The 14889-nt window shown below is 49.4% G+C and overlaps 1 protein-coding gene across 1 annotated transcript in view; it reads left to right on the top strand.

Annotated features, from left to right (window-relative positions):
• Positions 1-486: 486 nt before the first annotated feature.
• Positions 487-14889, top strand: part of IL21R (interleukin 21 receptor) — a 44246-nt gene continuing 29843 nt past the window's right edge. The window contains exon 1 of the mRNA XM_021086442.2: positions 487-1371. The gene's annotated coding sequence lies outside the window, so the exon portion shown is untranslated. The remainder of the gene's footprint in view (positions 1372-14889) is intronic.

The following is a 14889-nucleotide window of genomic DNA, read 5'->3' as shown; positions in this document are numbered from 1 at the left end:
CCTAGGCAAGACAGTGATGGTGGTGTTTGTGGTGGCACGGCTCTCCTGCTTGTCTTTGGAGGCTGCTGGGTGTGAACTTGTTGAATTTTGTCCCCAAGTCTCTTAAACATTTGCTGGAGACGTCTGATCCTCTCATGGGCCCTTGGCTCGTTAGCTGGACGAAGTTACCCTCGTGGATTTCTTTTCTCCATTTTCTTCCTGAGTTCCCATGTGTTGATGGCCAGGTGTTCCCATCTGTCATAGGGGCAAAAGGAGGCATTAGAGGGTCATGCGACACGCCCAAGGAATTGTCTTCTCAGGGCCACAGAGCATGGCAGCAGGAAGCCGGATTCTAAGGAAACAGGGCCAGGGAGTCTGGGAGGGGTTCCCAGTTGCAGACCCCGGCGGGACCAGGCACGCAGCCTGCAGGCGAGAAGCGGGCCAGTTGGCAACATCCAGCAGAGGGGCTGTGGAGGGGAGAGGGCCACCGCCTCTCCAAAGGACCCTGGGGCAGGGCTCTGAGCTGCGAGTTGGGCTCTCAGGACCCCCGCGGCCTCTGGAGTCTGGTTAGGCCACCTCTGCACCCTTGGAGCCTCAGTTTCCACATCTGTGCCCTGCGGTGGCTCACGGCCGCCCTGCTGGCTTAAAGGTCAAGGCTGCAGGGCCTGTAGGGGTGATGTCACCCGTCCACAGGAGGCAGACGTCACCCGGGTAGCACCAGATAGATTTCAAGCAGACGACCTTTTTGGCGAGCCGCGGGCTTTGCCCTGGGGCCGTGCCCCCTCCCACCTCTTTCTCACTCCGGGGGGGCGGGGAGGAGCCGGCCGCTCTGTGGGCGGGGCCTGCGGGGAGCCGCTCACCACATCCTCCTCCTCTAGCTCCCCGCCCTGCGCACGTCGTGGGGCTGGGATGGCAGGCGCCGCCTCTGGCAGACCCACAGCCGTCTCCCCGCGGAGTGACCCGGGGGCTCGGGGACAGACTGTCTGCCTGCTTCTCGCTGAGTGACTGACAGCCAGACAGCTGTCTATCTGCCTGTCTGCTCCTCTGTCTGCCGGCCTGACCAGCCCTTGGCTGCTGTCTGTCCATCCCCGGAGCCGCGGATCGGTCCCTGCCCCACAATCGCTGTCTTCTGTCCCGGGGTGACCTCGCTGGGATGTGACGGATGGTTGCCTCTGCGTGGCCCGCCTGCCCGGAGCCCAGCTGCCGGCTGTCTGGTTGACCGGTCGTGTGCGGTCGGGGTTAGTGCCTCGGGGCAGGCTGTGGCTTCCCACTCCAGACCCCTGCTTGTCCTCCCAGCACCCCATTTCCCGTTCCCACGCGGGGTCGCCTGGGAGCCCCCTGGATCGCCTGGAACACAGAGAATGGATTTCTGAGGAAGAAGTGGAACTACAGGTAACTCATTTCCAGCCACCTCGTGGCCGGGGGGCACCCTCTCTGCCCAGGAGGACCGGAGGGGGTCCGTGCCCTCATCACAGCAGGGGACAACGAGGTCAGCAGAGTTGGGCTGGAGTCTCCTGTTCAGCCTAGCTCAGGACGACTGGAATGCCTTTTGTGGGTCTGCAGGTGGCCCCAGGGACATGAAGGCAAGGCATGGCTGAGATGGCCCCCTGAGCTTATGAAAACCTGCCTCCCAAAGGCAGGGGCTGGGGAGGGAAGGCTGGTTCCAGACCGAACATGATGTGACAGTCTCCGTGGTTCTGGGCAGCTGAGCCCTGGGGAGGTGGAGGGGGGTGGGCATGACCTTGACTGGGGTCAGTTTGAGAGAGGTTTGGCATGGACTTTGTGCCAGGCTCTGTGTTTTTATCTCCTCTGTGTTGTTTAAATCCTTTACGATGGATTGATGTGCCCATTTCACAGATTAAAAACGGAGACTCTGAGAGGTAGAGTGATTTTCCCAAAGTGACTCAACCAGTGCGTCGCAGGGTGGGCAGGTGACATTGAGGCTGGTCCTGCCCCCCCAACCCCCGATGCTGTCGCCTCACCTTTCTCATGAAAACACAAGGGGATGGGCCGAGGGTGAGGGGCAAAAGGGGTTCAGTGTGTGTGGAGGAGAGGGGAGGAAGGAGACGACCTAGGGAGGCTGAGCCTTGAAGGATGGGTTGAATTTTGACTTGTGAAAAATGGCAGGGGGAGGGGGCAGGGAAGAAACAGACACACTCCTGGCAGAGGAAGGGGTGCCAGGAGGGGAATTTAGGATGCAGAGGACCCAGGCAAGGGGGCATTAAAGTCAGGGGCTGCTCCTTAAAGGGCATCTGCATTCCCCTGGGGGAAAGTGTAGGGGTTTTACAAGCACATGATAGACTGGGGAAAGCCTGGTGGCTTCAAAGTCCAGCCATGCGGCTGGGTGAACTTGGGCAAGTTTCTCTGCTTCTTCTAGCCTCATGGCGCCTCAGTTTTCTCATCTGTGAAAGGGGGAGAATGGCAGTTCCATTCTGGTTGTGAAGATTCGAGGACATGAAAATATAAAAGCTGTTGGCAGGGGGCCTGCCTAGGAAGGGAATTTGCATCCTGGGGAGCTCAGAGCCCGTGGAGGAGGGAGGCCAGTTTCCAAGAGTGGTGGAAGGTACTGGAACGCACTCGGAAACCTGTGGTTCTGCCTCCCTCAGCCCCCTGGGTTCTGATCCTCCCAGCACCAGCGCTCAGCACGTGACAGGCACGTGAAGCTCTCCCATCACCCTCACAACACCAGGTGAGGCTGGTGGCTTCATTCAGCCCATTTCACAGATGAGGAGACTGATGCACGGCGGGAAGAAGCTTGTCCCAGGTTGGCTGTGACTGTAACATGCAGAGCTGGGTTTGGAATCCCCAAGGTGACAACCTATTGGACAGGATAACACAAAAGCAAGAGTCATAGCCCAGGGGCATCTTCTGAGAGGGGAAGTTGGACCAAAGGGGCCGGGCAGACCCCAGAGGGGGAGCGCCGATCACCCGTTTCCCATGGTGGGTTCAGCAGAAGACCTGGTCCTGCCCGCCCCACACCTGGCAGGGAGTCTGGATCCTTACAACCCTGCAGTGGAAGAAACTAAGAGCCTTTATGTTGGGAGGTAGCCTGGAGAGGAGAGCAAGAGGAAGGATGTACCCAGGTACTGCAGGCTCCCACCTGCCCAGCAAGGAAGAGAAGGGGGTTGGAGCCCAAAGAGGCTTGTGGATGGAAGAAGAGGACTTGTTGGAGGAGGGGACCAGTTGAAGAGAAGATGAAACGAGGAAAGCAGGTCCCCAGAAGCTTTGGTAGGGACCAGCTTCTCCTCAGCATCAAGACCACCCAGGTGCCTGATAAATAAATGAACGAAAGAAAAGAAGGAAGGAAGGAAGGGCAGCCTTCTTCCCAGCCAGGGAGCTGGAGCCTTCAGAACTGCCAGGCCAGGTTGATGGCTCTGGCTTCTCCCCACGGCTGGGAGGTCTCCGTAGTCAGGCGGGGGGCACTGGATCTGGGTCACCAACACATTAGTGATTGTGATTTGGGGCTTTGGCAATAGCCAGACCTGGATTTGAATACCAGCTCCATCATTTGGTACCTGTGTGACCTGGAGTAAGTCACCTAACCTCTCTGAACCTTCAGGGTCAGAATCTGTTTATCTGGAAGTAAGAACGCCTATCTCGGTTTGCTGTGAGGTTTTATAGATGTGCATTTATTGAGCACTGTCCTAGGTCCTGGGGATTTGGTGGTGCACGGACAGAGCCGGTGAAGTTATAAGGGGGAAATAGCTTAGCTGTGGCTCCGAGAAAGAGTAGCTAGTATGTTTTCCTTTAAATATCATTGATAAAAATCGTTTCGTTATTACCCCAAATAGCTGGTGTAGCTTCTGGCATACACTCAGCCCTCCATAAATGGTAATTCTTATGATGGTACTACTTCCCCCTTTCTCAGATGGGGAAACTGAGGCTCCGAGAGAGGTGGGGGTTTTCTAGGGCCACCCAGGGGGTCATTTTTGAGCAAAGCTATGAAGAAAGAGGAACAGACACTTCCTTGGGGGGGTCTTCTCCCACCATCATAGCCCCTTCCTCACACGCTTCTTCCTGCTCTCTGCTGCACCCCATCTCTGAGGGGTGGGGGGCGGAGGAAGGGGAGCCCCACCCCCACCTCATGGCTCACAGGTGCCACCGCCCCCACTCCTTGCTCTGGCGACCGGCCAAAGGGACTTTTTAATGACAGCTCAAATGAGAGCTCTGAGTAAACTTGGAACTTGTGAAACAACCTGAGAATATTCCCCGGGGTGTGGGCAGAGGCCCCTCTGAGGGCCCCCAAATGGCCTGGACACCTGCAGAAGGGCCCCGGACGGCTGGTCCTCACAGTCCCCAGGAAGGAGCCAGCTACTCAAATTGTCCCCAGGGAAGTGGGGCAAATGCAGCAGCCTGGCTTCCTGCTCAGCCCCCACCCCCACCCCCGCCCTGCTCCTCCTCGCTGTGTGACCACGGGCAAGGCTCTGAGCCTCTCTGGGCTTCTATTTCCTCATCTGCAGCAAAAGGGCTTGACATTGTAACCTGGGATGAGAGTCGGCAAACTTTCTCTAGTATGAGTGCGTAACACTCTATGTACCTAAGCTGGGGCCAGGGCAGGCTGGCAGGGGCTTCTGAGGCAAGGGGGGGATAAAGGGCAGATTGCCAGCCCCCACCCCCACCCCCCATCTCGTGACCTCAAGCAGTCATGGCTCAAAGCATCTTTTTTTTTTTTTTTTGCTTCTGCCTTACAACCAGCTCCTGCTGGGCTGGGGGAGATGGGGCTGTGGTGAGGTGTGGCTGCAGGAGCTGAGAGTGGAGGTTGCACGGTCTGGGTGAGGTTGCCCAGCATGGTGGAGGGCAACCAGAGATTGCACAGGCAGGGAGAATTTGCTGCGGGTGGGACAATCTCCCTCAGCTGGGAGAGGGTACATGGGCTCTGGAGAGGTTCCAGCAGGGAGAGGCTGTTCAGGTGAGGAGAGGCTGTGTGGACAGGGATTCGTGGCGCAGCTGGGAGCAAGAGATGGACTAAGAGGGTTCACAGGCTCAGAGGTGGCACAGGCTGGGGAGGTCTCTCCCCTCATGTTCAGCTCCCACTGACTAAGCTGAAATCCCAGGGTCCTGGCACCCTGTCCTCAGACACCCACACCCACACCCCCTTTGTCCCTGCCCCCAACCCAAATATGTAAAAAGCAGCTCATGTTACTCAAACACCTGCACTGTGTCTCGTACCTCAGCCAGGCCAGGGGCATTGCCCCCATTCTACAGATGAGAAAATTGAGGCCCAAAGAAAAAAAGAGCCCAAGGTCCCACTGGTGCTCCTACAGCCTGAGTGCTCTGCTCAGCTAAGAACTTGCCGAGGCACCCGGGACAACCCACTGCCCCTCTATAAAAATTTCTTTCTCTCTCTCTTTTTTTTTTTTGTGTCTTTTTGCCATTTCTTGGGCCGCTCCCGCGGCATATGGAGGTTCCCAGGCTAGGGGTCTAATCGGAGCTGTAGCCACCGGCCTTCACCACAGCCACAGCAACGCAGGATCCGAGCCGCGTCTGCAACCTACACCCCAGCTCACGACAATGCCAGATCCTTAATCCACTGAGCGAGGCCAGGGATCAAACCCGCAACCTCATGGTTCCTAGTAGGATGCGTTAACCACTGCGCCACGACAGGAACTCTTAAAAATTTCTTGCCACTAATCTGATGACAGCAATCATGATCCTTAGACCCTGGGAGCTGCCCCAAGTCAGGGGGCGTTCCTGGGGACAGTGACCAAGTCGATGGAAAAACCAGGACCTCTTGGGGGCTTGCCTCGGGGCCTGCTCCTTGTATGGCTGAACTCAGCGCCTCGTGGCCCCTGTCATTCATTCATCCTTCTTCTGCTGCTGTTAAGCATCTATTACGTTCCACACCCCGATTCTCCCCACTGGGGATGAACCAAATAGGGAAATATCCCAACCTCTAGGAGCTTAGGCTTCAGGATGGAGACAGGTCATAAACCCCAAACCAAGTAAATTTACTAAACTAATCTTAGTATTACAGTTTCCAAGAAGGAGACGAAGGGGCGTGTGGCCTAGAGAACCACAGGCAAGGCCCATTTCGGACACAGTGGATTGCCTCCTTGAGGAGGCAGCATGATAGCTGCAGCCTGAGGCTAAGAAAGCAAAGAAGCATGGCAGGGAGGTGGGGGTTGGAAGTATACTAGGCAAAAGTGGCATGTGCAAAGGCCCTGAGGTGGGAAAAAATGGGGGGGGGCTTTTATTTTTACCCAGTACATAAAGATCCTCAATGCACTGAATTTAAGAAAGAGGAGTCAGGGAGTTCCTGTTGTGGCTCAGTGGGTTAAAAATCCGACTAGTCTTTATGAGGATGTGGGATCGATGCCTGGCCTCGCTCAGTGGGTTAAGGATCTGGTGTTGCCGTGAGCTGTGGTATAGGTTGCTGTGGCCATGGCGTAGGGCAGCAGCTGCAGCTCTGATTCCTAGCCTGGGAACTTTCATATGCCACATGTGCAGCCCTTAAAATATATATATATATATAAATAAAAAAAGAAAAGAAAAGAAAGAGGAATCCGTGGAGTTCCCTTGTGGTGCATTGGGTTAGGGATCTAGTACTGTCACTGCAGTGATTTGGGTCATTGCTGTGGCAAGGGTTCAGTCCCTGGCCCAGGAATGTCCACTTGCCATAGGTGTGACAAAAAAAAGAAAGAAAGAGAGGAGTTCCCATCGTGGCACAGTGGAAATGAATCCGACTAGGAACTATGAGGTTGCGGGTTCAATCCCTGGCCTCGCTCAGTGGGTTAAGGATTTGGTGCTGCCGTGAGCTGTGCTGTAGGTTGCAGACACGCCTTGGATCTGGTATTGCTGTGGCTGTGGTGTAGGGGGGCAGCTGTAGCTCTGATTGAACCCCTAGCCTAGGACCCTCCATATGCCACCAGAGCCACCCTAGAAAAAGCAAAAGAAAAAAGAAAAGAAAAAAAAGAAGAAGAAGAAAAAGGAAAGAGAAAGGAAGGAAGGAAAAAGAAAGTAGAAAGGAAGAAAGAGTAGGCTTTAACTACTACATGGGTTTCAACCTTGAGGGTAAGCTTCAAAAATCCATTATGAGAGAAATAATTTGCTTGCATTTAGTCACTTGTGCCACCGGTGCTCTGAGCAACTGCTATGCGTCAGGCACTGGTTAGCTGCTGTCATTGAGCACGTTATAACCAAGAAACACGTGGTCCCCACCTAGAAACTGCTCCGAATGTTGCTAAAAACACCCCGCAGCCCGTGTGCTCTGGTGGAAGGTTGGACCCCAGAGGAAGGTGTGACTCACACACCTTGGAGAGGTTAAAGAATTACAAAGGAGGTGACTTTTGAACTGGAGTTTGAAGTCTGAGTAGGAAGCTGACAGTCAGCCAGGGAGCACGCAGAGTTCCGGTGGCTGAAACAACACGTGCTGAGGTGTGGACACCGGATGAGTGAGGCCGTTGCAAAGATCTTCAGATGCGGGGGATCCGGAGAACCTGCATCCAGGACGCAGACTGCGGCAGAGAGAATGTTGTTGGGGGCGGGGGGGCGGGGGTGGTGGTGGCAGATCCTGACACGTCTCAAATGCTGGGCTAAGGAATTTGGGGCTTTCTCTGAAGGAAGTGGGGCGCCACAGAGGGACATAGCTGGAGGGAGAACTGGGTCGGAGGGGCCGCAGCTGGAGGCAAGGAGGTCAGGGAGGAGGGCAGGTGGGCAGACGTCCTCCGAGACCAGGGATAAACCAGGAGCCCTTTCTTCTGTGTTCCCTCTTGGGAAGTCCCTCTGTCTTGACACTTCCCCTTCTGGTGACCCGCTGGCTCTGGTTTCTGGCACTGCTGGGGAGTCCCGCGTTACCCATCTCATTTCTTCTCGGTCCCTCTGGGAAACGGGCCATTTAACTTTTCCTGCACCCCTCACTTTCAAGCCCCAGTTCTCACCTGGGTCACACTGGGGAGGATGACCGACTTGAGGGTCTGAACGAATCCCATTCCTGAATCGTCAGGGAGGGAAAGTAGATAGAGCGAGACGAAGAGCTTGGGTTCTTTCGGGGTTGGGGGAGTTGTCGGGAACGCTGCTGTGAGCATCCCGGCTCCTGTCTGCTTATGTAGACACGTGCATGTTGCCCTCGGGGCGTGACCCCGAAATGCAGTTGTTGGGTCTCCCGAAACAGCACAAGTTTTCCCGAGGGGCTGTACCAATTTACACTCCTCTGAGAAAACGGAGTAGAGATTGCAAGTTTTGATTACGTCACATCTTTTATAGTACTTAGAATTGTCTGTTTTGTTTTGTTTTTCAAGCCATTTGGGGTTGATGTGTGTAGTGCTAACATCTTGGGATATACATTTTCTTTGATAAGTAATGATTTTAAGCACCTTTTAACATGCTCGTTGGTTGTCTGGATGTCCTTTTTTTTTTTTTTTTTTTCTTTTTTCTTTTCTGTCTTTTGTCTTTTTAGGGGCGCACCCTCGACATATGGAGGTTCCCAGGCTAGGAGTCGAATAGGAGCTACAGCTGCCAGCCTACATCACAGCCACAGCAACGCCAGATCCAAGCCATGTCTGTGACCTACACCACAGCTCACGGCAACGCCATATCCTGAACCCACTGATAGAGGCCAGGGATCAAACCTGCAACCTCACAGTTCCTAGTCGGATTTGTTTCTGCTGCACCAAGCTGGGAACTCCTTTTTTTTTTTTTTTTTTTTTTTTTTGGCTTGCACCCATGGCATGCAAAAGTTCCCAGACCAGGGATTGATCCTGAGCTGTAGCAGTGACAACACTGGATCCTTAAGTGTGAGGCCACCAGGGAACTTCCTGGATGTATTCCCCTTTTTTTTTTTAATTAAAAAAAATTTTTTCCCGGATGTGTTTTTTTATGAAATGTCTGCTTAAGCTTTTCATCCATTAAAAAAAATGAATTCCCAGTTATTTATTTATAATTGTTTTGTAGGAGTTCTTCATATATATTAATATAATTATATACATATTTTACATACTATATATTTATATACAATTATATTAAATATATTATAGAATTATGTGAAAGAAACTATATACAGATATAGTTCCCCATTTCAGTTTCTTTTCCATTCTCTCTCTCTTTTTTTGATTCGTCTTTTTGTTTGTGTCTTTTATATATTATAAGTGAAAAATTTTCTAAACTCAAAAGATGCTTCCATTGGAAAAAAAAAACCAGAATTTATAAATGATCTATTATCCCTTTTTAGCGAGAACAATAAAAAAAAAATTCCAATTTAATGAAGGCAGTTTACTCCATCAACTAAGATGCCATCATCAACTTTTATCTGACATCTCAGTATATTAATTATGGCCTGGGGTATAATTTTACAGATTTTAGACATATGTATAAGGGAATTGTGCCAGTATTTATTTACATTTGGATAAGCAATCTGGGAAGATACCAGGACATAATAAGAAGCATGACTTTACCATATATTCTTCTTTTCCATACTTAAATTTTTTTTTTTGTCTTTTTAGGGCCACATCCGCAGCATATGGAGGTTCCCCAGGCTAGGGGTCCCATCGGAGCTACAGCTGCCGGCCTACAGCACAGCCACAGCAACGCCAGATTCGAGCCGCATCTGCGACCTACACCACAGCTCACGGCAATGCCGGATCCTCAATGTTGGACCCGCCGAGTGAGGCCAGGGATTGAACCCTCAACCTCATGGTTCCTAGTCGGATTCGTTTCTGCTGCGCCACCACGGGAACTCCTGAAATCTACTACACTGTTTTTTTTTTTTTTTTTTTTTGTCTTTTGTCTTTTTTTTTTTGTTTGTTGTTGTTGTTGTTGCTGTTGTTGCTATTTCTTGGGCCGCTCCCGCGGCATATGGAGGTTCCCAGGCTAGGGGTTGAATCGGAGCTGTAGCCACCGGCCTACGCCAGAGCCACAGCAACGCGGGATCCGAGCCGCGTCTGCGACCTACACCACAGCTCACGGCAACGCCGGATCGTTAACCCACTGAGCAAGGGCAGGGACCGAACCCGCGACCTCATGGTTCCTAGTCGGATTCGTTAACCACTGCGCCACGGCGGGAACTCCCTACACTGTTGATGAAATGTATCTACACTGAACAAGTACCCTCTGGGTTTATTATGCTTTGCAAGCACATACATTAAAAAATGTGGGGTTTTTTTTTTTGCTTTGTTGTTGTTGTTTTTGCTAAGTAATGCATCATATATATTTTTTTCTTTTTACCTTTGGACCCCTTTCACCTATTCCTCCCCCACCTCATTCTTCCGGCAACCATCAACCTGTTCTCTGTATCTATGAACTCAGTATTTTTTTCAGATTCCGCATGTACAATATTTGTTTTTCTCTGTCTGACTTATTTCACTTAGCATAATACCCTTGAGGTCCACCCACGTTGCTACAAATGGCAAGATTTCATTATCTTTGTATGGCTAAGGAATATTCCATTGTATGTATGTGGCACATATTCATCCATTCTTTCTTGGTTTTTTGGCTACACCCATGGCATACAGAAGTTCCTGGGCCAGGGATTAAATCCAAGACACAGCTTCGACCTATGCCACAGCTGCGGCAACACCAGATCCTTAACCCACTGCACCGGGCTGGGGATCAAACCTGTGCCTCTGCAGCGACCTGAGCTTCTGCCGTTGGATCCTTAACCCACTTCATCCATTCATTCATTTATTTATTTTTTGTCTTTTCTAGGGCCACACCTGCAGCATGTGGAGGTTCCCAGGCTAGGGGTCCCATCAGAGCTGTAGCCACCAGCCTACGCCAGAGCCACAGCAATGCCAGATCCGAGCCATGTCTGTGACCTACACCACAGCTCACGGCCACGCTGGGTCCTTAACCCACTGAGCAAGGCCAGGGATCGAACCCACCACCTCATGGTTCCTAGTCGGAGTCGTTAACCACTGCGCCACGACGGGAACGCCTCTTGTCTTCTTGATGATAGATAGCCATTCTAACAGGTGTGGGGTGAAAGAAATCTCCTTGTGATTTCTATTTGCAATTCCCCTGATGATGAATGATGTGGAGCATTTTTTTCACATACCTCTTGGCCATCCGTATATTCTTTTTGGAAAAATGTCTAGTCAGATCTTCTGTTCATTTGAGTTCTTTATCTACTTTGCATATTGCTTTCTTCTTCTTTGTCCCATTGTTAGATGAATATAGCTTTTAAAATTACTCTTCTATGTTTCCTGTCTATTCGTTTGTTATATTTTCTTTTATAGCTCTTTCAGTGTTTATCTTAGAGATGATGACATCGATACTCGATTTTTTTGGAGTCTACCTTATACTGGCACTTTTATCACGTCCCCGATGATGCAGGGACCTTTAACTTTATTCACACCTTCTTATCCTTGGGGCATCCTGGTAATATATTTTAATTCTGCCCATAGTTTAAACTTGATATGACATTATCATTCTTATTTTCAGCAATTAATATTCATTTATATTTATAATACTCTATCACTCTTCCTTCCTACAGTGAACTGCTTCCCATCTGAGATGATTTTCCCTTTGCCTCCAAAATTCACTTTAATATGTCCTTTTTTGGGAGGGGGGGTCTTTTGTCTTTTTAGGGCTGCACCTGGGGCATATGGAAGTTCCCAGGCTGGGGTCTAATCGGAGCTACAGCTGCTGTGCTACACCACAGCTACAGCAACTTGGGATCCGAGCCTCGTCTGTGACCTACACCACAGCTCACGACAATGCCAGATCCTTAACCCACTGAGTGAGGCCAGGGATCAAACCCACAACCTCATGGTTCCTAGTTGGATTTGTTTCCGATGCATCATGACGGGAACTTTTGATGTAGTTACAGGTGACAAATTTTCTCAGCCTTTTTGAGGGAGGTCTAAAGAATATATTTTGCCTTCATTTAAGAAATTCATAGGTGTTCCCATTGTGGCTCAGCGGAAACAAATCTGCCTAGCATCGGTGAGGACACAGGTTCGATCCCTGGCCTCCCTCAGTGGGTTGAGGATCCCGCATTGCCGTGAGCTGTAGTGGAGGTCGAAGATGCGGCTGGGATGTGGTGTAGGCCAGCGGCTACAGCTCTCATCCGACCCCTAGCCTGGGAACCTCCATATGCTACGGGTGCGGCCCTAAAAAGACAGAAAAAAAAAAAAAAAAAAAAAGAAAGAAAATCATAATTACGAGCTAATTCACATACCATAAAATTCACTCTTTAAGGTGCTAAGTAGTTTTTAGTATATTCCTAAAGTTATGCCATCATCCCACTCTCTAGTTGCAGAACATTCATAATTGCTCCCCAAAAAGCCATACCCATTAGCAGCACTCCTCATTCCCCCTCCCTCCAAAGCTGCAGCCCCTGGCCACCACTAATCTACTGTCTGTGGCTCACCCTATCCTGGACATTTCATCTGAATGGACTCATACGATGGGCGGCTTCCTTAGATAAATTCTCCAAGTTCATCCAGGTTAAAACATGGATCAGAACTTGATTCATTTTTACAGTGAAAAATTCCTAGTGTATGAATTGTCTTTGGCCATTCATCAATTGATGGACATCTGAGTTGCTTCCAGTTTAGGGCTATTATAAATAATGCTGCTGTGAACATTTATGTACAAGGGTCTTTTTTTTTTTTTTTGGTGAACATATGTTTTTAATTTCTTTTCATTATATCTCTAGCTGTCAAATTTTTTGGCCACATGGTAACATTGTATTAACTTTATTGATTGATTGATTGATTGATTGTCTTTTTAGGGCTGCACCCGTGGCCCATGGAGGTTCCCAGGCTAGAGATTGAATCTGAGCTGTAGCTGCCAGCCTACACCACAGCCACAGCAACACCAGATGCGAGCCGCGTCTGCGACCTACACCACAGCTCGAGGCAACACCCGATCCTTAACCCACCGAGCGAGGCCAGGGATCGCAGCTGGGCCCTCATGGATACTAGTCAGATTCAGTTTCTGCTGAGCCACCTCGGGAACGCCACATATTAACATTTTTTAGAGACTGCAAATCCGTTTTGCATAGTGGCTGCGTCATTTGACATTCCTATAGCAAATGTCTAAGGGTTCTTTCTACCCCTATATTCTCAGCCACATTTTTAATTTTCCATTTTTAAAAATAGCCATCTAGTTGGTGTGAAGTGATACCACACTGCGGTCTTCATTTGCAGTTCCCTAATGAGTAATGATGATGAGCCTATTTTCATGTGTTTATCAGTCATTAGTCTATCTCCTTGGAGAATATGTCTCTTCGGATCTTTTGCAGACTTTAAAACTGGATTGTCTTTTAGCTCTTGAGGGGCCTGTATATATTATGAACACAAGCAAACACACAGTTTGCAAATATTTGTTCCATCCTGTATATTGTTGTTGTTTTTTTTCAGCAGATTTAAAAAAATTTTTTTTTATAATTTATTTTTTTTCCCACTGTACAGCAAGGGGATCAAGTTATCCTTACATGTATACATTTTTTTTCCCCACCCTTTGTTCTGTTGCACTATGAGTACCTAGACATAGTTCTCAATGCTACTCAGCAGGATCTCCTTGTAAATCTATTCCAAGTTGTGTCTGATACCCATCCTGTATATTGTTGTGGGTTTTTTTTTCTTTTTTTTTTTTTGTCTTTTTGTCTTTTGTTGCTGTTGTTGTTGCTATTTCTTGGGCCGCTCCCGCGGCATATGGAGGTTCCCAGGCTAGGGGTTGAATCGGAGCTGTAGCCACCGGCCTACACCAGAGCCACAGCAACACGGGATCCGAGCCACGTCTGCGACCTACACCACAGCTCAGGGCAACGCCGGATCCTTAACCCACTGAGCAAGGCCAGGGACCGAACCCGCAACCTCATGGTTCCTAGTCGGATTTGTTAAGCACTGCGCCACGACGGGAACTCCTTTTTTTTTTTTTTTTTTTTTTTTTTTTTGCACTTTCTTGATAGTGTCTTTGGAAGCACCAAAGTTTTAATATTGGAAATAGTTGAGTATTACCTATTTTCCTTCGGTTGCTTGTTGCATTGGTGTCATGTCCAAGAAACTTGTCCAATACAAGATATACTATTTTTCTTTCTCTTTCTGTCTCTTTCTTTTTCTTTCTTCCTTCCTTTTTCTTTCTTTCTTTCTCTTTTATTTTAGGGCCACACCTGTGGCATATGGAAGTTCCCAGGCTAGGGATGAAATCGGAGCTGTTGCTGTCAGCCTACAGCACAGCCACAGCCCTGCGAGGTCCGAGCTGCATCTGAGACCGACACCATAGCTCATGGCAAGGTCGGATATTTACTCACAGAGCGAGGCCAGGGATCGAACCTGCATCCTTATGGATCCGAGTTGGGTTCTTCACCTGCTGGTTCTGAAGATGTCTAACTATATTTTATTTTAAAAGTTTAATAGTTCTACCTCTTCACATCAGGTCTCTGATCCATTCTGAGTTGATTTTTGTATATGATGTGAGATGGGAGTCCAGTTTTATTCGATTGCTTAGGGGTGTCCAGGTGTCCGAGCACCATCTGTTTGAAAGACTATTCTCTCCCCCCAGGGAATGGTCTTGGCAGCCTTGTCCAACAGCAACTGAACGTGAACATATGACCTTCTTTCTGGACTCTCAGTTTGATTCTGTTGATCTCTATGTCTATAAACAAGCCAGGACCACACTATGGAGGTTAATATGGCTCTGTAGTGAGCTCTGAAATTGAGAAGTCTGTGTCCTCCAACTTTGTTCATCTTTTTCAAGATTATTTGGTTTATTCTGGGCATTTACATCTCCATGTGAATTTTTTTTCCCCTCCGGGATCATCTCTGATTTTGCTCTTTTATTTATTTTTATAACGATGTTTATTTTTTCCATGATAGTGGGTTTTCAGGGTTCTGCCAATTTTCTGCTGTACAGCAAGGTGACCCATCCAGGTGAATTTTAAGATCGTCTTGTCAATTTCTGCCAAAAGGCCAGCTGGGATTTTGAAAGGGATTACCCTGAATCTGTAGATCATTTGGGGGAGTTGTCTTA

This window comes from Sus scrofa, chromosome 3 (assembly GCF_054392235.1).
Source record: "Sus scrofa isolate SSC_HxYL_T2T_F1_AM1 chromosome 3, Sscrofa_HxYL_maternal_Yorkshire_Landrace_v2.0, whole genome shotgun sequence".
NCBI classification, from domain to species: Eukaryota; Metazoa; Chordata; class Mammalia; order Artiodactyla; family Suidae; genus Sus; species Sus scrofa.
The sequence above is the reverse complement of the archived record's forward strand: the minus strand, read 5'-3'. Positions and strand labels throughout refer to the sequence as shown.